The 25,032-nt window shown below is 37.1% G+C and overlaps 1 pseudogene; it reads right to left on the bottom strand.

Moving 5' to 3' along the window:
• Positions 1–5,266: 5,266 nt before the first annotated feature.
• Positions 5,267–7,767, bottom strand: LOC148200430 (uncharacterized; annotated as a pseudogene).
• Positions 7,768–25,032: the final 17,265 nt, after the last annotated feature.

Genomic DNA, 25,032 nt, shown 5'->3' with positions numbered 1-25,032 from the left:
TGGTACAATAAACTAAGTGAAGTGAATAAAATATTGACTCATCAAAATAGACCACACTTAGTCTTTTGCACTCCTGGGCAAAATCAAGACGCAAATCAAGGAATAGTTCAGAGGACATCAGGGAAATGACACAAACTTGGCACACGGAAAATAAAGACGAACAAGGAAAGAAACAGAATTACACAGTTCTCAAGGAATCTGGACCAAGAAAGGAAGTAGACAATATCCAACACAGAATCAATCAGAGAAAGCAGATACTCATGAAATCATCCAAGCAATTCAATACAAGGAAAGCAGTCAATCAGTTCAAGAGATGAATCAAAAGCAACAGAGCCTCACAGATGCATACAATCAGTGTTTCTCTCAAGTGTTTAAGGTAAATCAATGTCACTCAATGCACTCGAGAAAGCAATCACAAATAGACTTGGCAAGCCTCTAATATCAACACTCAAGCACATATGCATGTTCAAATCAAAAGGTCTTTTCATGGTTGTAATGGGGCCAAGGACAAGGGAGGATATATCTGGATAAGAAGCTACAAACCATAAGGAAAGAAGGAGCAATGGGGAACAAGTGTAAACACATTCAAACACGCCCACAACCTCTAATTCCATCCTCTTCTTGACTCCATTATTCACAATTATTCACATTTTTTTTTCTTCACTATTTTTCTGCTCTCTTTTTTTTTTTCCATCCTGTCTCTTTTCTTTTCTCTCTTTCCAAAACAAAACTGTAAAAGACAAGATACACATATATTTACCAAAACAAAACAAGAAGAGGAACCAACTAGCCAATTCATCAAAATCCCCAGGAAGACCACACTTGTTCCCAAAACACTTCCAAAGCTGACAAATTCCCTAAGGTTAAGTTAAACATGGTTTTTTTTTACTTAGGGCTAGTGTATGAGCTTCAAAACAAAGTAATGGGGAAAGTACAGGCTCAAAAGGGTTATCAAAGGATCACAATAAGGTAGGCTTATTTGGCTAGAGAGGCTCAAGAACAAAACTGCCTTTATCACTTCCAAACATGCATATCAATCAAGAATTATCAACAAGAGTCAAGCCAAGGCATATGTGCAAGCAATCAAGAGACATATCACACAAGAAAGAACATCAAGTGGCTCAAATTCTCACACAGGGCATTTGTGTCACAATCAATTCAACTCTCAAACATCATGATCATCTTCCAAGTAAAGAAAAAACAAGGAATCCAACATCTCAGAGTATCAATGAAGTGAAGGAAAACTGACAACCTAACCACAATCCAGAATTTACGAAAAGCATGCAAAACTGTACACAAGACACAACAAAAACTACCTAGAAAAGAAAAAAATTTAACACGGAAAACAAAAACTAACAAAGAAAAATCAGAATCTCCCCCAATAGACCACACTTAAACTACACAGTGTCCTCAATGTGTCATAAGCATAAGATCAGAAATCAGAACAATCAACACATCATGGACAAGTGCAATAAAAGTAGGAAAAGGTGGAGAAGAGAAAAGGAAAAACTCCCCTGATCATGGTGGCAGTTGCCAATTTTGGACTTGCAGGGAGATGTCTTCCACCACAGTATCCAGCCAGGAAGTTTTGAGGAAAAATTGCTTCATCCTCCATATTTGATCAAGCAGGGAAATGTCTTCCACAGCTGGATCTAAGAAGAAGTGATTGTTGATGAGCGGGTTCAGCAGGTGCCTACTAATGTTGAAGCTTTTGTGAGTGTTAGCACCTTTGTTTTCCACTGTGGGTGCATGTTGGTCAAATTCTTGTGTACCTCCTGCAATAGGGTTAGTGCAATGTGGCTCTACAGAAATTACATGCAGGGGTATAACACCCAATCCAAGTGTAACAGACTGAACCTCAGATACATCCTCAGAACATGAATCAATTTCAAAATCACAAGCAATATCAACGACAGACTCAGATTCATGTTCAATGCATGGAGAATAAACATTCGGATGCGACATCAAAAATTGGTTCTCATCATGCATAGAGGGAAAATTAAAATCAGACTCAACAACAATATAATCACCAGCATACCTCTCAACAACATAATCATCAATAGCACAATCATCAACAGAATAATCAATTTGAGGTATGTTTACCTCCACTTCCCTAAAGATTGGAATAGTGGTGGAGGATGAAAATGGTCTACCTGGCTCAAAATTGCTGCTTATACCTGCCTGGTCCTCAAAATCTTCATAAGTCTCCGCATGTGCAAGAGTAGAGACATCTGAAGGTGGGAAAGTATGTGGCGCAGTAGTAAGCTCATGACTCTTCTCCCTATCTTCTATGTTGATGCCACTAACATCATCTGGGATCTGAACAGTCTGAAATGGTAACTCTGAATCTTGAGACTGTTCCTCAGTGAGTTGAGTGGCCATCTGCCCTATCTGATCAGTCATACTCTGAATGGCAGCTCCTATTTCTTGCTGGAACTGCATGTTCTCTTGCTGAAACTGAAGGTTCTGCATGGTCATCTGCTCCAACAACTCCTGCAATGTAGGCTCAGAAGTAGAAGGCTGAGGAGCTATTTGGACAGGAGTATCATATTGCTGACTTTGGTATTGCTGGACTGGTGGAGGCATAAAAGTACTCTGGAATGGTGGTTCTTGATATTGATGCTGTGGAGCATCATACCATCCCAAGGTAGGGTCATTCCATCCAAGACCGTTGCTGTAAGCATATTGCACAGGGGAAAATTTGCTCAGAAACTGATGCTCAAGATATCCCCAATCGGTAACGGATCTCAGAGGAAGAGAGTCTTTCCAATCCTTAGCTGCTCCTTGTAATGAATGCGGAAATGCGCTCAAGAAAATGTAATCAAGAGGGACATCTGGAGGCTTCATTGAAGAGCACATGATATGGAGCTCCTCCAAATGTCTGTGTGGGCATTCTCCTGCAAAACCATGAAACTTAGGCAGCAAATGTATCAGTCCAGGGGTGAGATCGCAATGAAGATCATCCTCCTTAAGTGAAACCGGCTCACAAAGAGCACTCTCAGAAATTAGAGGATGAGTCATATTGTTCTCAACATAGACATCAGCAGAATATGAATTACAATCAGAGTAACATGCAGAAGGAGAATGATAATCAGAGGCACTAGCAAAACAAGCAGTATTCACGAAATCAAAATAGGTAGACATGGAAAAAGAAGAATACTAAAAATCACGAAACAAATAAAACACAACACATTTATACATGCAACACGCACACACAAAACAGAACATCACATCACATCACAACACAAGACAAAACACAACACACACAAACACAACAAAAAGACCTAAGACTGAACCGTTGGTCCCCGGCAACGGCGCCATTTTGATGAGAGGGTCGCACCTCCCAACAAAAGTTGTGCATAAAAGAATGCAGTATAGTTACTAGGAAGTGACTCCTAGGTTGTCTCTCAAGGACCAAATTGGGTTCAGTCTCAGATTAACACGTAGTGGGGGGGGTTATCAAAGGTTTGTGACTGTAATTGAACTTAAATTTAAATGGAAATTAAACACAACTAAACATGATTGACGGTATTCCAGTGCATGAAAACATTAAACTGAACATTGCAATAAATAAATATCCAAACACAATTCACCACCCAAAAGAAGAAAATCAATTCAACCTATAATGCAAACCATTCTTAGGCAAAAGAAATTAAAAGAAAATAAATTTTTCTACCATTTCACGTGACCCATATACTCTTTTCAAGCCAAAGGTAAAGTGGAATTTCTTCTACAATGGAATCCGTGCCTCCTTCAAGGTGTCACATGTGCATGCTCAAATGGAATAAGAATTAAATGGAGACATTCTTTTTCTTCCAGCAACCAAGACGGTGCTTTCCCAAGCAATGAATTAAACTTCTCCAGCGAGGACGTGTCAGCTGCTCAACATAACAAAATGAAAGTGGTTCCCTAAAATTAAATTCTATCACAGGACGTGACACATCCAGCGTGTTGCTGGAACAACTCCCAGCCCCTCACAAGTCACCGAATGCTTCTAAAGAAAGAAAACAAAATGAAATCTGTGTTCAAAAAAAAATAACAGCTGCCAGCGTGGAGAATTTCTTCAAGGCCGTGCACACCCCTCTCCTCTCTCCCAAGATGTGACAATGCTACTTACTAAGCTAAATCCAAATGCCCTTTGCTCCATCTTCCTTCAAGCCGTGGCACCCCAATTCTCCAACACGTTCCAGCAGTATCTTTGCTTCCAACACGTAACACCGTGCTTCATTCTCCAAGACCGAGACACATACCACTTCCTTTTTCAATCACCGCACTCCACTCAGCACCTACTCCCATCACCTCTTCATTGCAACCGTGCATCAACTTCAACAAAATGATTCAGCCTTCCACTTCTCTTCCAGTGCCGAGACACACACTCCTCTCAAAAGGAATAGAAAGGACGCTCGTTCACGGAACGAGCACACCATTCCAGCCGTCCGCGTGCATTCTCCTCGCAAAAATCAAAGCTTCTCCGTGATGGAACAATGTTTTCTTGAATGAAAACTCCAATAAAAGAAATGCTAAAACCAAAAGAAATGAAAAGGGCCATGTATAATCAATAACACAAAATCAAAGTAGATGCCTTTCATTCAATCGTAATAGCGTTTTCAAAATAAGAAATGGAGAAGTAAAAAAAAAAATGTGCTTTCATTTTCTCATCCCCTGTGACGGCGTAAACTTTTCCATCATAAGCCTTGAAGCTCTCAAAGCTACAACTTTTTTTCCTCTCATCTCCCTCCTGTTCAAAAACGAGAGAGAAAAGAAAAAAACCCTCCAAGTGGCGGCTGGACCTATTCTAATGTCGTGGGTCACCTTTTAACAAGGGTGGGGTCCACACAAAAACCCTAAGGTGCCAAGTCATTTTCCTTCACATTTTGGGTCTAGTCTACTTTACCAAAAATTGTCCCAAAATGTAAAAGTTGATAAAGAAATTCTAAACTACTGAATTACAATTTAATTAATTCTAAAATGTCTGTGTGGAGAGTCTGGAATTTATTTGGCATTCTTCCTGATGTCCCAAAATGTATTTCCGAAATTTTCCTACACTTCAAAAACGCACTTAATCAGCTCAGAAAACCCAAATTAGCACAATTACAAATTTCCGACCAAATTAAGCAGAATTCGAAAAACGGGGAAATAACAAACAATTAAACACAATTCCCTGGTTTATTTAAGTGCAATAAACTAAATATAATTCAAGAAATAACGACTCATCACCTGGTCATAAGAAAGATGGCACCCTTCAGTAGGTGCCAAATACATATCATCACTCCTCATCAGAATCCTCATCATAAGCATCCATGGTTGAAGCTTCAGTTGCTTCAACTCTATAACCCTCCTGTGCTGGGTCAGCGGGCCATGCCACATAAGCTGCAAATTCATCGTGAGACATGAACTGTCTCTCAGGGAATGCGGACGTTAGTGTCCTAAGCAGCGCCTGCCCACCCCTGTTGATAACAGTTGAAAAACTGTTATTTTTATGCTTAAAATTGATACTAAAAGCAACCTTTAACACTTAGAAACTAGCTTGGAATCATGTTTTTGTTCATAATTTTGGAAATAAGAGAGCTGGACAGGTTTATGCTTGATTTCAGTGTTTTATGCAGGTTTTAAGGTGAATTTGGTGAAAGAAGTGAAGAAGGATAGATATGGAATCAGAAAAGAATTCAAAAAGTGCAAAAGGAGAAGTCGCAACTACCGCTCAACGGTAGTTTACCGCTGAGCGACACTCAGAAACCCACGTTGGCTCCGCTGAGGGGTGAAAATGACGCTGAGGGGAAGAATCAATCTCACGCACTTACCGTTGAGCGGTAGTTTACCGCTGAGTGGCACTATTTTGGGCTTGGGCCTAATTTTCTGTAATATTACGAACAATATATAAGCTTTAGGTCTTCCTAGGGTTTGTATCTTTAGCTGGAGACGAAGCAAACACTCTCTTTTCCACCCCTTGGAGGAAGATCTTGGATGCTGAGGCTACCTACTCATCCTTCTAGGGTTTTATCTTTCATTCTTTCATTATTGTTCATCTAGTTTCACCATGAATATGGTGAACTAAACCTTGTATTATTGTTGAGGAATCAATGTAGTCTTGTGAAACTCTCATATATGGAATTTGTGTTTTATCATATTATTTTAAGATACATGCTTTCTTTCATCATTAGTTAGGGTTTTTCCTCTTTGCTTAAAGCTTGCATTGTTTAACTCATTCAATGCCATGATTATTGATTTTGTCGATATGGGAACGTACGGGGAATTCTAGATCCGGGGAAATTCTCCCAATAGCATATTGCCTAGACATAGGAATATGAGGGTTGATTGTCGTTAAGCTTCTGTGCTTCAGAATTAATTATTAGGGATACTAGGAATTGTATGAACTCGTAATTAAGGATAGGCCTTCTTGCAAGGTGATTTAGAGAGTGGCATTAGCAATTGATGAAAAGAATGATGAATTTCTAAAAGTATATGAGAGTGAACAAGATGAAATTGATAACCCCAACAACATATTCATCCATCTAATTCATTAAAGTGTTTGTGTTCCTCTTTTCCATTGATCAAATTCATAAATACATGTTTAATTACTGTCTTTTGCATTTAAACCTACAATCAATTGTTCACAAGTCTTAAATATTCAACAAATCATATAGCTAACTAGGTCGTGAGTCCTTTGGGAGAACAATACTTGGTCTTACCGAGTTTTATTACTTGATACGATTCGGTCACACTTGCCGAGGGTTAAACAAGTTTGTGGCGTTGTTTTTCGGTGTTCATAAATTTGTCATCACCTGTATACGGCAGCCATCCTAGCATGCAGCAGAGAATAATACATGTCCCGCATCTGGAAAGGAGCAGCCTCATGAATCGGCTCTTGAGCTGGTGGTGGCGCCCTCCTATGTGCCTTGGGCTGTTGTGGTGGCTTTGGATGGCCTGGCTCATCCACTGCACAATAATGAGTAAAGTAAGCTACGTCCAGTTCATTTCTTGGACGCTCCAGCGGTGACCTAGACACATCAATGCTTGCAGCCTCACAAAGGTAGGTGATCAATGAAGGATGTCCCAAGGGTGCCTTGCTGGTTGCACCACGGGCACAACTCTGGATCTCATCAGCTATGACCTGGCCTACATCAATATTAAGGCACCTAAGAATACAGTAGAGGAGGATAGCCTTAGGAATAGTGATGTCAGAAACATGAGAGCAGGGCTGGATGTTGGCATGAGAGAATGCCATCCAATTCTTCACAGATGGGGTCTAGTAAGGTGGATGGGTGCCCCAGACCTGTTCCTCTGAAAATGCCCTCCAGGCACACATAAGGTGCGCTCCACATCCTCATAATCCACCCCTTCCAGCATGGATGAGGCAAACTGACATTGCTCCCCCTCCCATTCCATGCCAAGGTAGTAGTTAATAGCATCAACATTAAAAATAACCCTCTTACCCCTCACATAGCTGAAGTACGTCTCTTCTTCTCCCCCCAATGCTTTGGCATTTGTGTAAAACTCTTTAACTATGTCAACATTGACGGGAGAGGGGTATACTGCCAGGTGGCCCCAATCTCTATTGCTCAGCTCCCTACCAAACTGGGGAGCTAAGGATGGTATGGAGGCCACCTTCCTTTCCATTAGCAATTTTCTTCCCTTCACTTGTGGGAAGTATCTTTCATCAGCAGGGGTTCTGAACTTATCTGAGTGAAACTGCTCCTTCTCCTTCCTCTTTGTTCCCTTTTCTTTGGGACCCAGGATTTTAATCCTTTTGCCTGAAGAAGATGTCATTCCTGCACAGAAAAATTCACAGACAAACCCAGAAATCATCACGCATTAGTTGCCAAGAATCACAAACTCTCATTATTCAGAAAGAGGGTATAATAGAGAACCCTCAACACCAGTTGCACAAAACCAATTAGCCAAAAACAGAACACAACAAAAAAATTCAAAATATGCCACCGCCGCTCACTGCTTGGGCGCCCCTCAGGGGGCGGTTGAGCGGCACGCGGCGTAGCCAAGCGTATATATGATGTTTCTACCTGTTTCTAGAGCAGTTTTCGCCCAGTTCAGATCAAAATTGGCACAATTTAATCGGTCCAAACAATGGGAAATCAAATATAGACAGTATAAGTCATCAAAAATTAAACTTTCTCATCAAAATCTTTCAAAAATCAAACTTTAAAGTGCTCATTTCATAAACTAACAAGAACTTACTTGATTGGAAACAAGAAAACAGAGTTTGAAGCTCAAATTAAGTGCATAAATTTGTCCTCTAGCAGCCACACAGTCAAAAACCCCAAACTTTGATGGTTGGAAAGTGCAAATCAAAAGAGAAATAGGGTTTATGGTGGGAAAGTGATAACAGTTTAAAATATCGTTATCTGTTATGTAATTTTGATACTAAATGTACCCTTTTTGACTTAGAAACCTGCTTTGACTAATGTTTTTGCTTTAGTTTCGTGAATAAGAGAGTTGAGGTTATACTTGATGATTTTATCACCAAATTCCCTTGATTTTGTAGGCTATTGGAACGATTTGAAGAAAGAGTTAAAGTACCAACTAGTTGGAATGCAGAAAAGTCAACCAGAGAGCAGAAAAGTCAACCAAAAAAGTCAACCGTGAAGCTTGGATGCCCAGTGGAGGCTTGGGCGGCCAGAAATCGACGCCCACCGCCCGGGCGTCATGCGTCGTAAAATAGGCCCATTTTTTGCTCTGTTTCAACTTTTTTGGATTGCGCCCTGTTTCTACTCTTTTTTTACTCTATTTAAAGGATCCCGACGCTCTAGGTTTGGTATCTCTGGCTGGAGCAACACAACAGCACACTCTTCTACTCTCTAAAGATGGATCTAGAGACGGGAGCTTCCTCTTCTACTCTTAGGGTTTTACTATCTCATGCTTTTCCATTGTTCATATAGTTTCTCCATGTCTGTGGGGAACTAAACTCTAATTGTTGTTGGGGAATGATGTAACCTTGTGAACTCTCATGTATTTGAATTGATTCTTAATCATATATGCTTTATTCATTAATTGTTAGGGAATTCATTTTTTTAATGCATTCTCTATTTAACTCATTTAGTTGCATGATTTATGAATTGCATGAGTGTCGGGAGGTTCCTTACAATTCAGGTTCTTGTTGAATTCTCCCAAGGGTAATATTTCTCAGGGGTAAGGCTATGAGTACTTGGTCGTCTTAAGCTCTTGATCTTCAGACTTAATTTTCGAGGAACGCTAGGAATTGCACGAACTAGGAATTAAGGCAGGCTTATTGCGCCAAGCGATTGGGTTCTAAGTGGTTTAGTCAATGACGTTAACATTAATTCATAAAGTGGAATTCTTATATACATGAGAGGGAACCTGGTGAAATCTAACCCCAACAACATATTCATCTCATATTAAACAACATCCGTTCATTTCTGAGTTACTCTACTATTGATCAATTTGTATTCATATTTTATTTTATGTTTTTGCATCGCAAACCAATGATCTCGTTTATTTTAAGTCTTAATTAATTGAGTTATCACGCAATTGTTTAGTGCCAAGAGCCTTCTGGGATACGATACTTGGTCTTACCATTTTATATTACTTGTGTCATTCGATACACTTGTCGATCTATCAACAAGTTTTTGGTTTCGTTTCTAGAGATCAAAAATATTGTTAACAAGTTTTTCGCACCGTTGTCGGGGACTCAAGGTTTAAACTATTCGATTTGTGTGATTCTTAATTAACTTTGGCTTTATTTTATTTTATTTTATTTTATTTTATTTTATTTTATTTTATTTTATTTTATTTTCATATCTTTTATTTTGGTTTTTGTGTCTAAATGCTTCCAGGATGCAATTCGGACAAGAAATTAATTATATGGGCACTAAATTCCACCAAGGTACTTTCAACCACTGGGACCCTCACTCAAGCATGGATCAAAGTTAGTTTGGGCATGCTGTCGAACAATTTTATAGAGAACTACAACAACAATGGCAGCAACAACCCTCTATATCAGAAAGATGGGCTAATATGGATGATACACTTCAACAATTCATACAAATGTCTGATTCTCAACGTAATAACACTCAAGCAGCATGCAGAAGGATGGAGACGCATTCTAGGTTCATAATTCAGAAGCTGGATGATTTTGGGGGCAATATGGAAGTTAGCCCTAAAGAGGAGTGCAACATCATTATCACTGAAAGTGGCAAGTTTTTAGATGAGAAAAAAATAGAGAGAAAAGAAGAAAGTTTGAGCGAAAAAGAGAAAGATGTAGAGAAAGAAAAAGGAGAGAGTGAGATAAAAGAAAAAGAAGAGAGGGAAGAAAAGAAAAACAAGAGAGGAAGAAGATGAGAGAAAATTAGAGAGAAAAGAAAAAGAAAGTTCAAGTGAAAAAGAGAAAGATATAGAGAAAGAAGAAGAAGAGAGTGAGAGAAAAGAAAAGGAAAAGGATAGGGAAGAAAAGAAAAAAGGAGAGGAAGAGGATAAGGAAAAAACGAAAGAATTATATGAAAAACCTCTTCCTTACCCAAAGAATTATTCTAAGGAAGAGAAGCAAAGACAGTTTGAGCAATCCATGGAAATCTTCGAGGAATTGGAGATTAAAACTCCTGTGACTAAGACATTGCAACAGGTACCCGGTTATGTTAACTTCCTGAAGAAATTCAACAAAAAGATAAAAAGTCCATAGGAAGAAACAATTGAGGTACATAGCAATTGCAGTGTGATCTTGCAGAAGGCACTTCCTCCAAAGGCTAAAGATCCGGGAAGTTCAATGTCCCCTGCACTATTGGGAGTCATGAAAGAGGGAAAGTCTTAAATGATTTAGGGTCCAGTAACAACTTGATGCCCTTATCTATATTTGAAAAGATTGGTGGTCTTGAAGTCAAGCCTACAAAGAGGAAGCTGTTGAAGATAAGTTGGTGTAGAGATAGAAAGGAGAACACAAGATTATAGTTGGAATTGGGTGGTCCAGATTAAGCTTAATGGTGTCAACCTAGTGACGTTAAAGACGCGCTTGTTGGGAGACAACCCAGTCACTGAATTTTTGTTTATCTCTTATCTTATTTTGTTTTATTTTTTATTTTTATTTTTTCTTTTTAATTTAGTTGTATGGTTTGGATTTGATTTTGTTTTTGTGTGTTTGAATTGTTTTTAGGTTATATGCTGCTTCTAATGGCAGTAATGACAACATCTACTGATGGATGCTTCTACAACATCTACTGATGGATGTTAGGTGATTAGGCATCTACTGATGGATGCCGATAAAGATGAGAAAGATTGGTGTCTACTGCGGGATACCAATGAAAATAAGAAATATTAGCATCTACTGATGGATGCTATGTGATTAGACATCTACTGATGGATGTTATAATGATGAAGACTGGGTCAAGATAGTGATGATGAATCAATATTTTATTGATTTCACTTAGTTTATTGTACTGGATTTAATCGGGGAATTGTGCTTAATTGTCCAGTATTTTCCCATTTTTACTAATTGTGCTTAATTTGACCAAAAATTCTAATTTTAATTAATTTGGATTATTTGAGCAAATTATTTGCATTATTAATTGCAGGGAAAATGTTGGAAATACAATTTGGAACATTTGGAGGTCAAAAGAAAATGCCACATCAATATACTTTAAACTAAAATGAGTGAGGAGGTGTGGATTTAAATTATGGGAGTGCACATGGAGATTGGCTTGATTGGAGAAGCTAAGAAGTGGTGCTGGAAGAAAAAGGGAGGCTCACGGGCTGAAGACCAAAAACAGCTGCCACGTCCACACAGCACATCCAGCGGGTGTGCACGAAGCAAAGCGCGGCCCACAAGCTGAATCTACGTCCACGCACACGGGATCCCAAGAGTATGAGGGAGAGTCGCCACGTTGGAAAGGGGTGTGGGTCATTCACCCTTAATAGGAGAGGAAGGAAGAGTTGCAGCCGCTAGTGGCCATTCTCCACTCGTTTCTCTAGGCCACTTGGTTTTGGGACCACGGACTTTGTTTTTTTTCTCTCGGTTTTTGAACAAAGGAAAAATGTAAGAACTACGAGGCTGAAGCCGAGAGTAGAGAGGGGGGAGTTCCAGGAGTTCTAGTATAGTGTAGTGTAATGTAGAGTAGAGAGTGAAAGAGAGAGAGCAAGCATGGAGGGCTATGGTTGAAGAAAAGAATGGTGCTGGAATGAAGAGCATAGAGTTTGGAGAGGCTCTCGGTCAAGATTTTTTAGAGAATTTTTCTTGGCTTTGCTTTTGAATGTTTCTTTGAGAGTTAGGAAAAAGAGAAGAAAGGCACTGTCATGGCTTGAAAGAAGGAGACACTCACGGACACATCCAGCTACTGGAGGTTCTGCACACTACTCTCTTGGTTGGAAAACATTGATTGAAGTAGCTTTATCCTCTTTGTTGTTAACGTGTTTATGTAGTGTCATTTCCAAATTGAATTGCATTTGATTGTTTATTTAACTTGCTGCATCTTATTTTATTCCATAAGCTTTGTTACTTCTACACGGCTGTACTCAATGTTTGTTGTGATGGAAAGAGTAGTATATTTATTTAATTGCTTTTAGGGGGGTAAGTTCTGTTCGGTTTTGCTAAAATCATGAAGTGTTGAACGGTGACTCATGAATGAAGAACACATCATTGAATTAAAATTTAGAAAAAAGGTTATCTAGAAGAATGGCACATGCGGTGGTGGATAAAAAAATAAGATGGAAATTAGATTGGAGTAAGTGCCACGACATTGGGGGAGAAGTATTTTAATTCTCATGGTGCAGCACGTTAATGGGTGGAGCTTCAATTGTTTATTTTATTTCTTTCTTGGTGGATGTACCAGCTGCAACGTTATGGTAGTTGCCATTTGGAAAAAGTTCAATTGTTTGGTAAAAAGAAATGTTGCACGGAGATTAAGGGAAGAGATTCATATTTTATTTCCTTTCTTTAAGTGAAGCACATATTTTTTTTTTTTACGGCTGAAGCTTGCATTCCTTTCTTTAGGAGAAGATCATAACCATCACGCTTGTTGTAGTGCACACGGCTTACTCCACAAAATTTCCTTTCTTTTCTTCCTTTCTTAGCATGGACCGAGACACATTACTCATTAAGCATTTATTTATTTTTTTTATCATTAGTACCGTGATGAATAGTATTTCAGCTAAGTGTTTTCTTCATATTTCTATAATCTGTTGCATTATTGAACATCGTTTCCTAACCTAAGTCACCACTGTTTTAATCCTGTGTTTACAGTCGTGTTTTAAAGTTGAGTTCAATTGCATTCACAAACCTTTCACAAACCCCCCCCCCCCTCCCCACTACGTGTTCGATCTGAGACTGAACCACAATTTGGTCCTTGAGAGACGACCTAGTAGTCACTTCCTAGTCTGTACTGCATTCTTTTATGCACAACTTTTGTGGGAGGTGCGACCCTCTCATCAGTGACGTTAAAGAAGCGCTTGCTGGGAGACAACCTAGTGTTTTACAAACTTTTATTTAATTTTTTTGTTTTTGTTTTATTGTTTTTATTGATTGTATTTTGTTTCTGTTTAATTTTTTTCTTTTATTTATTGTACTTTACTTGAATGAACTTCACTACTTTGATTCAATTGTGATTGTTTTGTGATAAGTATTGCTTTGTGATATTGTAGTGTATTGATTGATGTTGAGATGATGCATGATGTGTTGATATACAAGTGATGGCTCGAAAAATATGAAACAGGTGCTTGAGGTAAAATTTAATTGAGATACTGAGTAGGATGTTTTTCTGAATTCTAGGACTTGAGAGTTTACCTGTGTGAGTTTTGGGCTTCAAAGTTGTTGTAAATAATAGTTATTACTTTGGAAGCATGAATGATTTTGCCCAAATTTTCTATGATTGAACTACTTGTTTGTAGGTTTCATACAATCAAGGCCATCTTTTGTTATCCCTTAATTTTTTTAGCCTACTCTTGAATTTTTCCAAATAAAAAGAGAACAGTTTGTTCCATCCTTTGAACCTTTAGCCGTAAGCATGCTTTGAAAACCCTGTTTTAAATCCTTTACCTTGAGTTGAGTTGAGAATATTTGTGAGGTATTGATAAAGGTTAAAGTTTGGGGTTGCTAGAAAAATAAGCAGTGAGCACAAAGAAAAAGAAAAAAGAGAAATCAAGAGAAAAAAAATATAAAAAAAAGCTCACTACAAGGGAAAAGGTTGGGAATAAGAAAAAGATCTTCTTGAAAAGAGAACCTGTATGTAATTGTTAAATTCGTAAATATCTCTCTTAACTCAAGGATTTTGCATTCCTGAAAAACCATGTTTCTTCTTAGCCCAACCAAGTTACAAGCCAAGAAAAGCCCTTGTGATAAAAACCTGCTTGTGAGTATGTTTGATTTTGAATAAATGAAAGGCAAAATTAATTTGTGTGACATTGTGATAGTAGAGTGAAAGAAACACCAACACCTCACTATACACTTTTGAGTGCTTGAGTGATACACTTTTGAGTGCTTTAGTGAAACACTTTCTTTGGTGAAGAGTAGTTCTCTGAATTTCTGATTACATCTCTGCTTGGTTGATTGAACATTCTTAAGATAGCATCTATTGAAACATATGAGCATCACATTAATTTTAATTGAATTAAGACATCTGCACATCTTGACTGACATCTTTATGTTGAGTTGATCAAAGTGATCTCTTGTCCTGGAAGAAAAATTTTTGAAAAGGGTTGAGTCATTGTAGTGATTGTTCTAAAAAGCTAAGTTACAATTTGTTTATCTTGAGGGCAAGCAAAGTTCTAAGTTTGGAGTTGTGATAACGGTTTAAAATACCGTTATCTGTTATGTAATTTTGATACTAAATGCACCCTTTTTGACTTCGAAACCTGTTTTGACTCATGTTTTTGCTTTAGTAAGAGAGTTGGGGTTATACTTAATGATTTTATCACCAAATTCCCTTGATTTTGTAGGCTATTGGAATGATTTGAAGGAAGAGTTAAAGTACCAAATAGTTGAAATGTAGAAAAGTTAACCAGAATGCAGAAAAGTCAACCGCGAAGCATAGGCGCCCAGTGGAGGATTGGGCAGCCAAAAATCGATGCCTACCGCCCGAGCGCCCAAAAAGGGGCGATCGGGCGTCGTGCGTCATTAAATAGGCCCATTGTTTGCTCTATTTTAACTCTTTTGGACCGGACCCTGTTTCTACTCTTTTCTGACCATATTTAAAGGATCCCGGCGCTCTAGGTTTGGTATCTCTGGCTGGAGCAACACAACAACACACTCTTCTACTCTCTAAAGGCAGATCTGGAAGCGGGAGCTTCCTCTTCTAATCTTAGGGTTTTACTATCTCATGTTTTTCCATTGTTCATATAGTTTCTCCATGTCTGTGGGGAATTAAACTCTATTTGTTGTTGGGGAATGATGTAACCTTGTGAACTCTCATGTATTTGAATTGATTCTTAATCATATATGCTTTATTCATTAAATGTTACGGAATTCATCTGTTTTAATGCTTGCTCTATTTAAATCATTTAGTTGCATGATTTATGAATTGCATGAGTGTCGGGAGGTTCCTTACAATTCAGGTTCTTGTTCAATTCTCCCAAGGGTAATATTTCTCAGGGATGAGGGTATGAGTACTTGGTCGTCTTAAGCTCTTGATCTTCAGACTTAATTTCCGAGGAACGCCAGGAATTGCACGAACTAGGAATTAAGGCAGGCTTATTACGCTAATGTATTGGGTTCTAAGTTCTTTAGTGAGTGACGTTAACATTAATGCATAAAGAGGAATTCTTATATACATGAGAGAGAACCTGGTGAAATCTAACCCCAACAACAAATTCATCTCATATTAAATAACATTCTTTCATCTCTGTGTTACTCTACTATTGATCAATTTGCATTCATATTTTATTTTATGTTTTTGCATCGCAAACCAATGATCTCGTTTAATTTAAGTCTTAATTAATTGAGTTATCGAGCAATTGTTTAGTGCCAAGAGTTTTCCGGGATACTATACTTGGTCTTACCATTTTATATTACTTGTGCGATTCAGTACAGTTGTCGATCTATCAACAAGTTTTTGGTTTTGTTTCTGGAGATAAAAAATATTGTTAACAGAAAGTGAAGGGAGAAAGTGAAGAGAAGACTTGGGAGAGGTGTTTAGGAAGGCTGGAGTGAGGAAATTTGGAGAGAGAGGGCTTGGGCGAACCCTAGAGTGTAAAAAGAATGAATTGGGCCAAAATCCAGCTCAAGCCCCAACATAAAAACCAAGTCTGCAGTCGCACCGCCTGGGCGCTCCTTAGAGGGCGCTCAAGCGACGAGCGACACTTTTCCCCATTTGCTTTTTCACTTGTTTTGGGTATTCCTAACCCTGGGTTCTCAGATTCAACTTAGATTTTTTAGTTGCTTTTCACTTGCTTTCTCACAACAACTCTCAAATCAATCAATTAATGTCTCTTCACCCCTCAAGGATTAAGCTATTATAGATTAAGCACACAGGAATCACACACAAACAGAAACAAAAATGAAAACATAAGTAAAAACAAAAACACCGGGTTTCCTCCCAGCAAGCGCTTCTTTAACGTAACTAGCTTGACCCAAAGCACACACCAAATAAACAGAAAAATATCAAACTTAAAGAAATAATGAACAAATAGAAGTTTTTAGAACACTGGGTTGCCTCCTAGCAAGCGCTTCTTTAACGTCACTAGCTTGACCCAATAAGCTCATGTCACATCTTTGATCTTGGTGTGAATTTTTCCTTCTCCACACCAAATGGTCTTCAGTAATTTCTTGTTCACCTTTTTATTCTCTTGGAAATTGGAGATTCAATCTCTATTAGTCCATCAGCTCTGAGTTCTTTCACAACCCACAGCTTCTTGTTGAATCTCACTAGAATCCCTGGTCTGAATTCTTGATGTTTCTTCAGGGAGTCTTGATGAACACTTTTTTCCTTTTCTGTCTTTCTCTTCCTCCTTTACCTGTGACAAAAAAAACCTTTTACTTTTCTTACCTGGCTTGGTAGCTTTAGTACTGGTCTCTGGTGTATCTCCACTTGAAGTCTTGAAATTAGTCTTCTTCATCAGGATTTGCTGCTCAGCCCTGAAGACATTGAAAATCACCTCATCTTCTTGGTTTTTAAGTGCTACAGTTCCATCATCAACATTAATAATCACCTTGGCCGTTTTTGTTAGCAAAATGATGAAGATGAAGTTTTGATGATGTCCAAATCAAGTCAAGAGAAATCAAGATTCAAGATGTTATGAAGACTTGTATTGCTATGGAAAGCTTTTGTAATAATTATAGTTTAGTCTCTAGGACTTAGATTATTAGTGGCTTTATGTATGCATTTAAAAGTAATGTAAAAATAAGCCAAACTGCAAAATCTGTGCAGTGTTAATCGATTAACAGAAAGTGTTAATCGATTAACGTTAATCGATTAACAGAGGGCGTTAATCGATTGTTCCAGAGACGAATGGCGAAGCACAGCATTTCAGTGTTAATCGATTAACAGAGGATGTTAATCGATTAACGTTAATCGATTAACAAGGGCTGTTAATCGATTAACAAAGTGAACGTTTGAAAAAATAGCCGTTTTTAGAGCCGTTGAAGTATCCGTTGGGTTGTTAATCGATTAACCACTGTAGCTAATCGATTAACACTGTCAGAAAGGCTGAAAACGGAAAATGGAAGAGTCTTTGATGAGTCTATAAATAGACTCTCATTTTCCTCTCAACAACAACTCTTCCCTTGTGCAAAAATCTCTGAACTCTTTGAGAACTCTATTGAAGCTAAAGAAACTCTTGTCTGCAAAGTCCTGAAGTGCTACTGCGGTGACAGAGGAATAGCTTGTTCATCCTTGGTGTGTCTGAGGAAGTGTCTGGAAGAGAATCATCCTTCGTGAAGTATTCGAAGGAAGTGTTTCATCCTTTGTGAAGATTCAAAGGAGGTGTTGTTTCATCTCTTGTGGCTTCAAGAGAGGTGTCTTCTAAACTTTTACAAATTGTATCTGTGTGATTGTAGTTTGTAATAGTTTTGTGATTAGTGAAGTGTTTATCTTGTTTTTAAGATAAGCGACTGGACGTAGGATTGGTAAGATCCGAACCAGGATAAAATCAACTGTGCAAATTTCTCTCAACCTTACTCTATTTTATTATCTTTATTATTTGCTAAGTAAGTTTAATTGAGTAGAAATTTTTAAGGCACACGATTTTAGTAAGAACCAATTCACCCCCCTCTTGGTTTGTTATCCCACGCTAACCATTCCGCTGCAGCCGTTCTGACAATTGGTATCAGAGCTTGCTTTGATAGTCATTCAAATGGCAGGATCACATCAAACCTTTGCAGAGGGTGCTTCTATCAATAGACCACCACTATTCACAGGTGAAAACTACGCATTTTGGAAGGTTAGAATGCAAATTTTTATGGAATCTATTGATATAGATATTTGGGATGCTGTTGCATCTGGTCCTTTTGTTCCAACTAACAATATGCAGGAACCAAAGCCTCGTGACCAATGGACTGCTGAAGATAAGAAAAAATTTGGTAATGATGTAAAAGCTCGTAATATTATTTCATCTGCTTTAACTGTTGACGAGTTTTACAGGATCTCTGTTTGTAAAACTGCACAAGAAATGTGGGAAGTACTTAGAGTAACCCACGAAGGTACAGATGATGTTAAGAGAGCAAGAAAGAATACCTTAATCCAGGAATACGAAATGTTCAGGATGAAGCAAGGGGAAACAATAGTAGATGTTCAGAAACGCTTCACCAACATCGTAAATCATCTTATTGGATTAGGTAAGTCTTTCGATACTGATGAGCTTAATATTAAAATTTTGAAATCTTTAGACAGGTCTTGGCAACCAAAAGTGACTGCAATTTCTGAGTCACAAAATCTCAACACAATGACAATGGCTGCATTATTTGGAAAGTTGAGAGAGCATGAACTTGACCTCGGAAGACTAGATGAAGAAGAAGCAAAAACTAAGAAAAAGACTCTAGCCTTCAAATCTGAGGTAGAAAAGAACAAAAGCAAAATGGAAGATGAAGACTCAGAAGAAGATGAAAATTTGAGTCTACTAATCAAGAGGTTCAATAGGTTCATGAAATCAAAAAGCAAAGGGAGATTCAGAAATGAAAAGAGAGAAAATCAAGGATCTTCCTCAAACTATAGATGCTATGGTTGCGGAGAAAAGGGACACTTAAAAGCAGACTGCCCAAATCAAAAGAAGGGTGAAGAAAAGAAAGAAAAGAAGTTCTTCAAGAAAAAGAAAGCATACATCGCATGGGACGATGACAACGAATCAATTTCTGACTCGAGCAGTTCTGATGAAGAAGCAAACATATGTCTAATGGCGGATGACGATGACGCTGGAAGCCAAGTAAGTACATCTAACGATTCAGAAAATTCTAGTCAATATGATAGTGAAACTGAATTGCATGATACTTATGCTGCCTTATTAGTAGAATCCGAAAAATTAGATATAGCTCATAAGAAATTGAAAAAGGATTTCAAAGAGATAAAATTAAATTTTGGAAATATTCTTGAAGAAAATGAAAATTTGAAAATTACTTCTGAAAATTTCTCTAAAATTAATGATAATTTGAAAACTGAATTTACAAATTTGTTTGAAGAAAACAGAAGTTTGAAAAATAAATTTTTATATCAAGCAGAAGAAATTAGAAATTTAAAAAGTAAAGTTTTATTTTATGAAAAAGAAAAATTTATTGCAAATAATGAATGTGAATCATGCATTAAATTCAAATGTTTTTCTGAAAACACAACCACTGGAGAATGTAGTAAAAATAATGAAAATAAGGTTGTAAAAAATAAGTATGTTCCTAAAATTAAGCATAATCATAGAACCCGTAGAACTTGGGTAGAAAAAGGAACAACTTATAGGAACACAAATGTTGCATCATGCTTTTATTGTATGAAAAAGGGTCATACATCTAACAAATGTAAAATTAAGCATTATGGTGTTCCAAGTGGTAGATATGCTTGGGTTGTAAAATAATTTCATTATCTAACCCAAAGGACCCATACAAAATAGTTGGGTACCTAAATAGCTTATTCTTTTTATGTTGTAGGAATTATCAAAACCAAGGAAGTATATGTGGTGTCTTGACAGTGGATGTTCAAAACACATGACCGGAGATAAACAGAAATTTACAAGCTTCCGGAAAAAGGAACGAGGCTTTGTCACCTATGGTGACAACAACAAAGGAAAAATCCTTGGAATTGGAGACATTGGAAGTGAAGATACCTTGATGATCAAAGACGTGCTATATGTGGAAGGATTAAAGCACAACTTAATTAGCATTAGTCAATTATGCGATAAAGGATTCAAGGTAACCTTCGAACAAAATTCTTGCACTATTTATAAAAATGATTCTTCTGAAATTGCTTTGAAAGGAATTAGGCATAACAATATTTATTTGATTGATTTAGAAAATGCATCAAATAGGAATATTTCATGTTTAGTAGTAAAAGAAGAAAATCCATGGTTATGGCATAAAAGAGCTGCACATATTCATATGCAACAATTGAATAAACTCATTTCTAAAGACTTAGTAATTGGTCTACCAAAACTAAAATATGTGAAAAATAAATTGTGTGATGCATGTCAAAAGGGAAAACAAGTGAAATCATCTTTTCATTCAAAAAATGTTGTTTCTAGTTTAAAACCCTTAGAACTTTTGCACATGGATTTATTTGGTCCCTCTAGGATAAAAAGTTTTGGAGGAAATTATTATGCTTTAGTTATTGTAGATGATTATTCAAGATATACTTGGACTTTCTTTCTTACTCTTAAAAGTGAAGCTTTCAAAGAATTTAAAAAGTTTGCAAATTTAGTTCAAAATGAAAAGGACTTGAAAATAAAAGCTATTAGAAGTGACCATGGAGGTGAATTTCAAAATGAATCTTTTGAAACTTTTTGTGAAGAATATGGCATTTCTCATAATTTTTCTGCACCTAGAACTCCTCAACAAAATGGAGTTGTAGAAAGAAAGAATAGATCCTTAGAGGAACTTGCTAGAACTATGTTAAATGAATATAGTGTTCCTAAACAATTTTGGGCTGATGCTGTGAGTACTGCATGTTATGTATTAAATAGAATGCTAATTAGGCCAATTTTGAAATGTACTCCTTATGAACTTTTTAAAGGTAGAAAACCAAATGTTTCACATTTAAGAATTTTTGGATGCAAATGTTTTGTCCTAAACAATGGAAAACAGAATTTAGGAAAATTTGATTCTAAAGCCGATGAAGCTATTTTTCTAGGATATTCTCTAACTAGCAAAGCTTATAGAGTTTTTAATCGGAAAACATTTGAATTAGAAGAATCTGTACATGTTGTCTTTGATGAAATTGTGGACCTTGAGGCAAAATCTCTTGAGTCAGATGAATCAGATGCAGGTGAAAATGAAGACTTGCAAAAGACAACAAATGAAGAGAAAATGAATAATCCTCAAGATGATGAAGATCTAAACAAAATATGGCAACAACCTAGAGGATTATCATTGGACAACATCATTGGCGACATAACAAAAGGGGTAAACACTAGAAGAAATCTAGTTAATTTTTGTATGAATGTAGCTTTTATGTCGCAGATAGAACCCAAGAACATTAAGGAAGCTCTTCAAGATGAACAATGGTGTATAGCAATGCAAGAAGAACTCAACCAATTTGAAAGAAATCAAGTTTGGGAATTGATTCCTAGAGACGATACTCATCAAGTAATTGGAACAAAATGGGTATTCAGAAACAAACTGGATGAAGATGGAAACATCACCAAAAATAAAGCTAGGCTTGTGGCTCAAGGATACAGTCAAGAAGAAGGTATAGACTATGATGAGACATATGCTCCAGTTGCCAGGTTAGAGGCAATACGCCTACTTCTTGCTTATGCATCTATAATGAAATTTAAATTATTTCAAATGGATGTTAAAAGTGCATTTCTAAATGGTTTTATAAAAGAAGATGTGTATGTTGAACAACCACCCGGTTTTGAAGATTTTAAATTTCCAAATCACATCTATAAATTAAAGAAAGCACTTTATGGTTTAAAACAAGCACCTAGATCTTGGTATGAAAGACTTAGCAATTTTCTTTTAGAAAATGACTTTAATAGAGGAAAAGTTGATTCCACTTTGTTTATTAAGAGAGTCGGAAAACATATTTTGATTATTCAAGTATATGTTGATGATATTATTTTTGGATCAACTAATAAATCTCTTTGTGAGGAATTTGCTAAGACTATGCAGGGTGAATTTGAAATGTCTATGATGGGAGAATTAACATTCTTCCTTGGTCTTCAAATTAAGCAAATGAAAGAAGGTACGTTCATTTCTCAAACTAAATATTGTAGAGAAATTCTTAAGAAGTTTTGAAATGGACAAAGCAAAGGAAGCATCTACACCTATGGGAACCTCTTGCTATCTTGACAAAGATGAGTCAGGTAAAGAGGTAAATCAAACTAAATATAGATGTATAATAGGTTCTTTGTTATATCTCACTGCTAGTAGACCAGACATTATGCAAAGTGTTTGTGTGTGTGCTAGGTATCAATCTAGTCCTAGAGAATCTCACCTTACTGCAGTTAAAAGAATATTGAAATATCTTAAGGGAACTGCATCCTTTGGTTTATGGTATCCATCTGGAACGGAACCTAGTCTTGTAGGATTTTCAGATGCTGATTATGGAGGTTGTAAGATAGATAGAAAAAGCACTAGTGGAACATGTCATTTTCTAGGTAGTTCCTTAGTTTCTTGGCATTCTAAGAAACAAGCCTGTGTAGCCTTATCTACCACTGAGGCGGAATATATTGCTGCAGGAAATTGTTGTGCGCAAATTTTATGGATGAAACAGCAATTAGAGGATTATGACATTCATTTAGATCATATTCCACTTAAGTGTGATAATACAAGTGCAATAAATCTTACAAAGAATCCCATAATGCACTCTAGAACCAAGCACATTGAGATTAGGCATCACTTTCTTAGAGATCATGTGCAAAAAGGAGATTGTGAAATAGAATATATTGATACCCAACATCAATTAGCTGATATTTTCACCAAAGCATTGCCTAAAGATAGATTCTATGAGCTTAGAAGAGCCTTAGGAATATTAAAAATATCTTAAAATTGGACATAGGGAAAAATTTGACGTTTTTCGGAAATCAGCGTCAGTTAATCGATTAACATACAGTGTTAATCGATTAACGTTAATCGATTAACAGGCCCTGTTAATCGATTAACATACGTTACAGGCAGTAAATTCTGCAAAAACTAGCCGTTGTAACGGCTATAAACGGCATTTTTCCATTTTTGCACGTTGGGGGGGTCATTTCTCAGCCTATTTATACCCCTACAATCCCTCATTTTTACCCACAAACATTACCATTCACTCTCCTACTCAAAATCTCTTCAATTTGCTTGCTGTCCAAATTTTGGTGCTGTCCAAAATTCTTTGCTGTCCAGCTTTTCTTGCTGTCCCAAAATTCTCTCTACTTATCATGGCTGAACCATCAAGGAGAAGAAGAAGAAGAAGCTATGGATCGGAAAGCACGCCTCCCGCACGTGGTCCAAATATTCATGGTTGGATTTCCGATGTTGGAAGGCATGACGAATATTTGCAATGGTGGAAAGAAAGAAAGGTTCTTCGCCAAAAGTTTGTTAATCTAAATTGGTTTACTGCAAATCAATTTCAGTTTTCTGGGCAATTAGTTGAGCAAGGAGTCCAACAGTTCTTGCAACTTCAAGGACGTTATTATCCAGATTTGGTAAGAGTATTCTACTATAATCTGAAATCCCATAATGGTATAGTTTACACTCGTGTAAAAGGGGTAGATATTATCCTAGATAATGAGATTTGGACTAATGTTGCTCATCTTCCCCTCTTAGAAAATACCATGAATGTGCCAAACGACTTTGGTGATTTTAATAAAATCTTGGCCTACCGCTCCTTCATGAGAAATCCTCAACAACCTCTACCTAATAGGAGATATCTTCTTGTAGGCAATCTTAGAATGGAGGAAAGGGTACTTCATTACATTATTGTATGGATGCTTTGTCCAAGAGGTACAAACTTAGCCCAATGTTTTGAAACTGATTTGATGATTATGTCTGCCATAACTCAAAATATCAACATCAACTGGGCAAGCCTCATCTCCGATACCATGGTCCGAGCCAAGAGGTATGACAGAGGTCATCTTCCATATCCTCTCCTTATTTCATTAATATGTATCTATAAAGGAGTTGATGTCACGGGAGAGAAATTTCTCACTGTCCTACCGAGTCATCAAATTGAGGAATCGGCATTACATCAAATGGGCTTCATAAGACAAGGAAATCTGTTTGTCCGTGCTGAAGATGATATTGCCCAAGCAGATGACGCATCCGCCGAAGAAGATGAAGCCATTCCCATGCCAGATCCAACCAATGTTGCTGGACCATCCCATCCTCCTCAAGCATATAGTCTAGAAAGTATATCTAGACAAATTGACGCAATGGCCTCCATGCAACAAACTAGGATGGACGAAATGATGGCTTATCACACCCTTCGATATGATGAGATTAACACTCACCTCCAAGAAATAGATATTAAACTTGCCAAATTATATGTTCCCGATAGTGAGGATGAGCCTTAGGCACTATTGTTTCTATGTTTTTATTAGAGTGTGCTCTTTATATTTCATTGTATGCTTGCCTCTTTAAAATTCAAATAAAATGTATGTTGCTTTTATTATTATTTCTATGCATACATGCTTTTATTAAGGGGGAGTATTTTTTCTAATAAATTTAGGGGGAGCTATCCTACTTTTTAATAATGATCAAAAAGGGGGAGAAATATTTAAAGTCTTAAAATTATTTCTAAAGTTCACTAACAATTGTTTCTTCCTTAAGTTGTTTTTCAAATACAGATTATTACCCAAAAGCTTTAAATCAAAGAAGGTTTTGATCATCATCAAAAAGGGGGAGATTGTTAGCAAAATGATGAAGATGAAGTTTTGATGATGTCCAAATCAAGTCAAGAGAAATCAAGATTCAAGATGTTATGAAGACTTGTATTGCTATGGAAAGCTTTTGTAATAATTATAGTT

Source organism: Vigna umbellata, chromosome 4 (assembly GCF_029865625.1).
Source record: "Vigna umbellata cultivar VRB3 chromosome 4, Vumbellata_1.0, whole genome shotgun sequence".
In the NCBI taxonomy this organism is placed as follows: domain Eukaryota; kingdom Viridiplantae; phylum Streptophyta; class Magnoliopsida; order Fabales; family Fabaceae; genus Vigna; species Vigna umbellata.
Note: the sequence above shows the minus strand (reverse complement) of the source record. Positions and strands in the feature narration are given on the sequence as shown.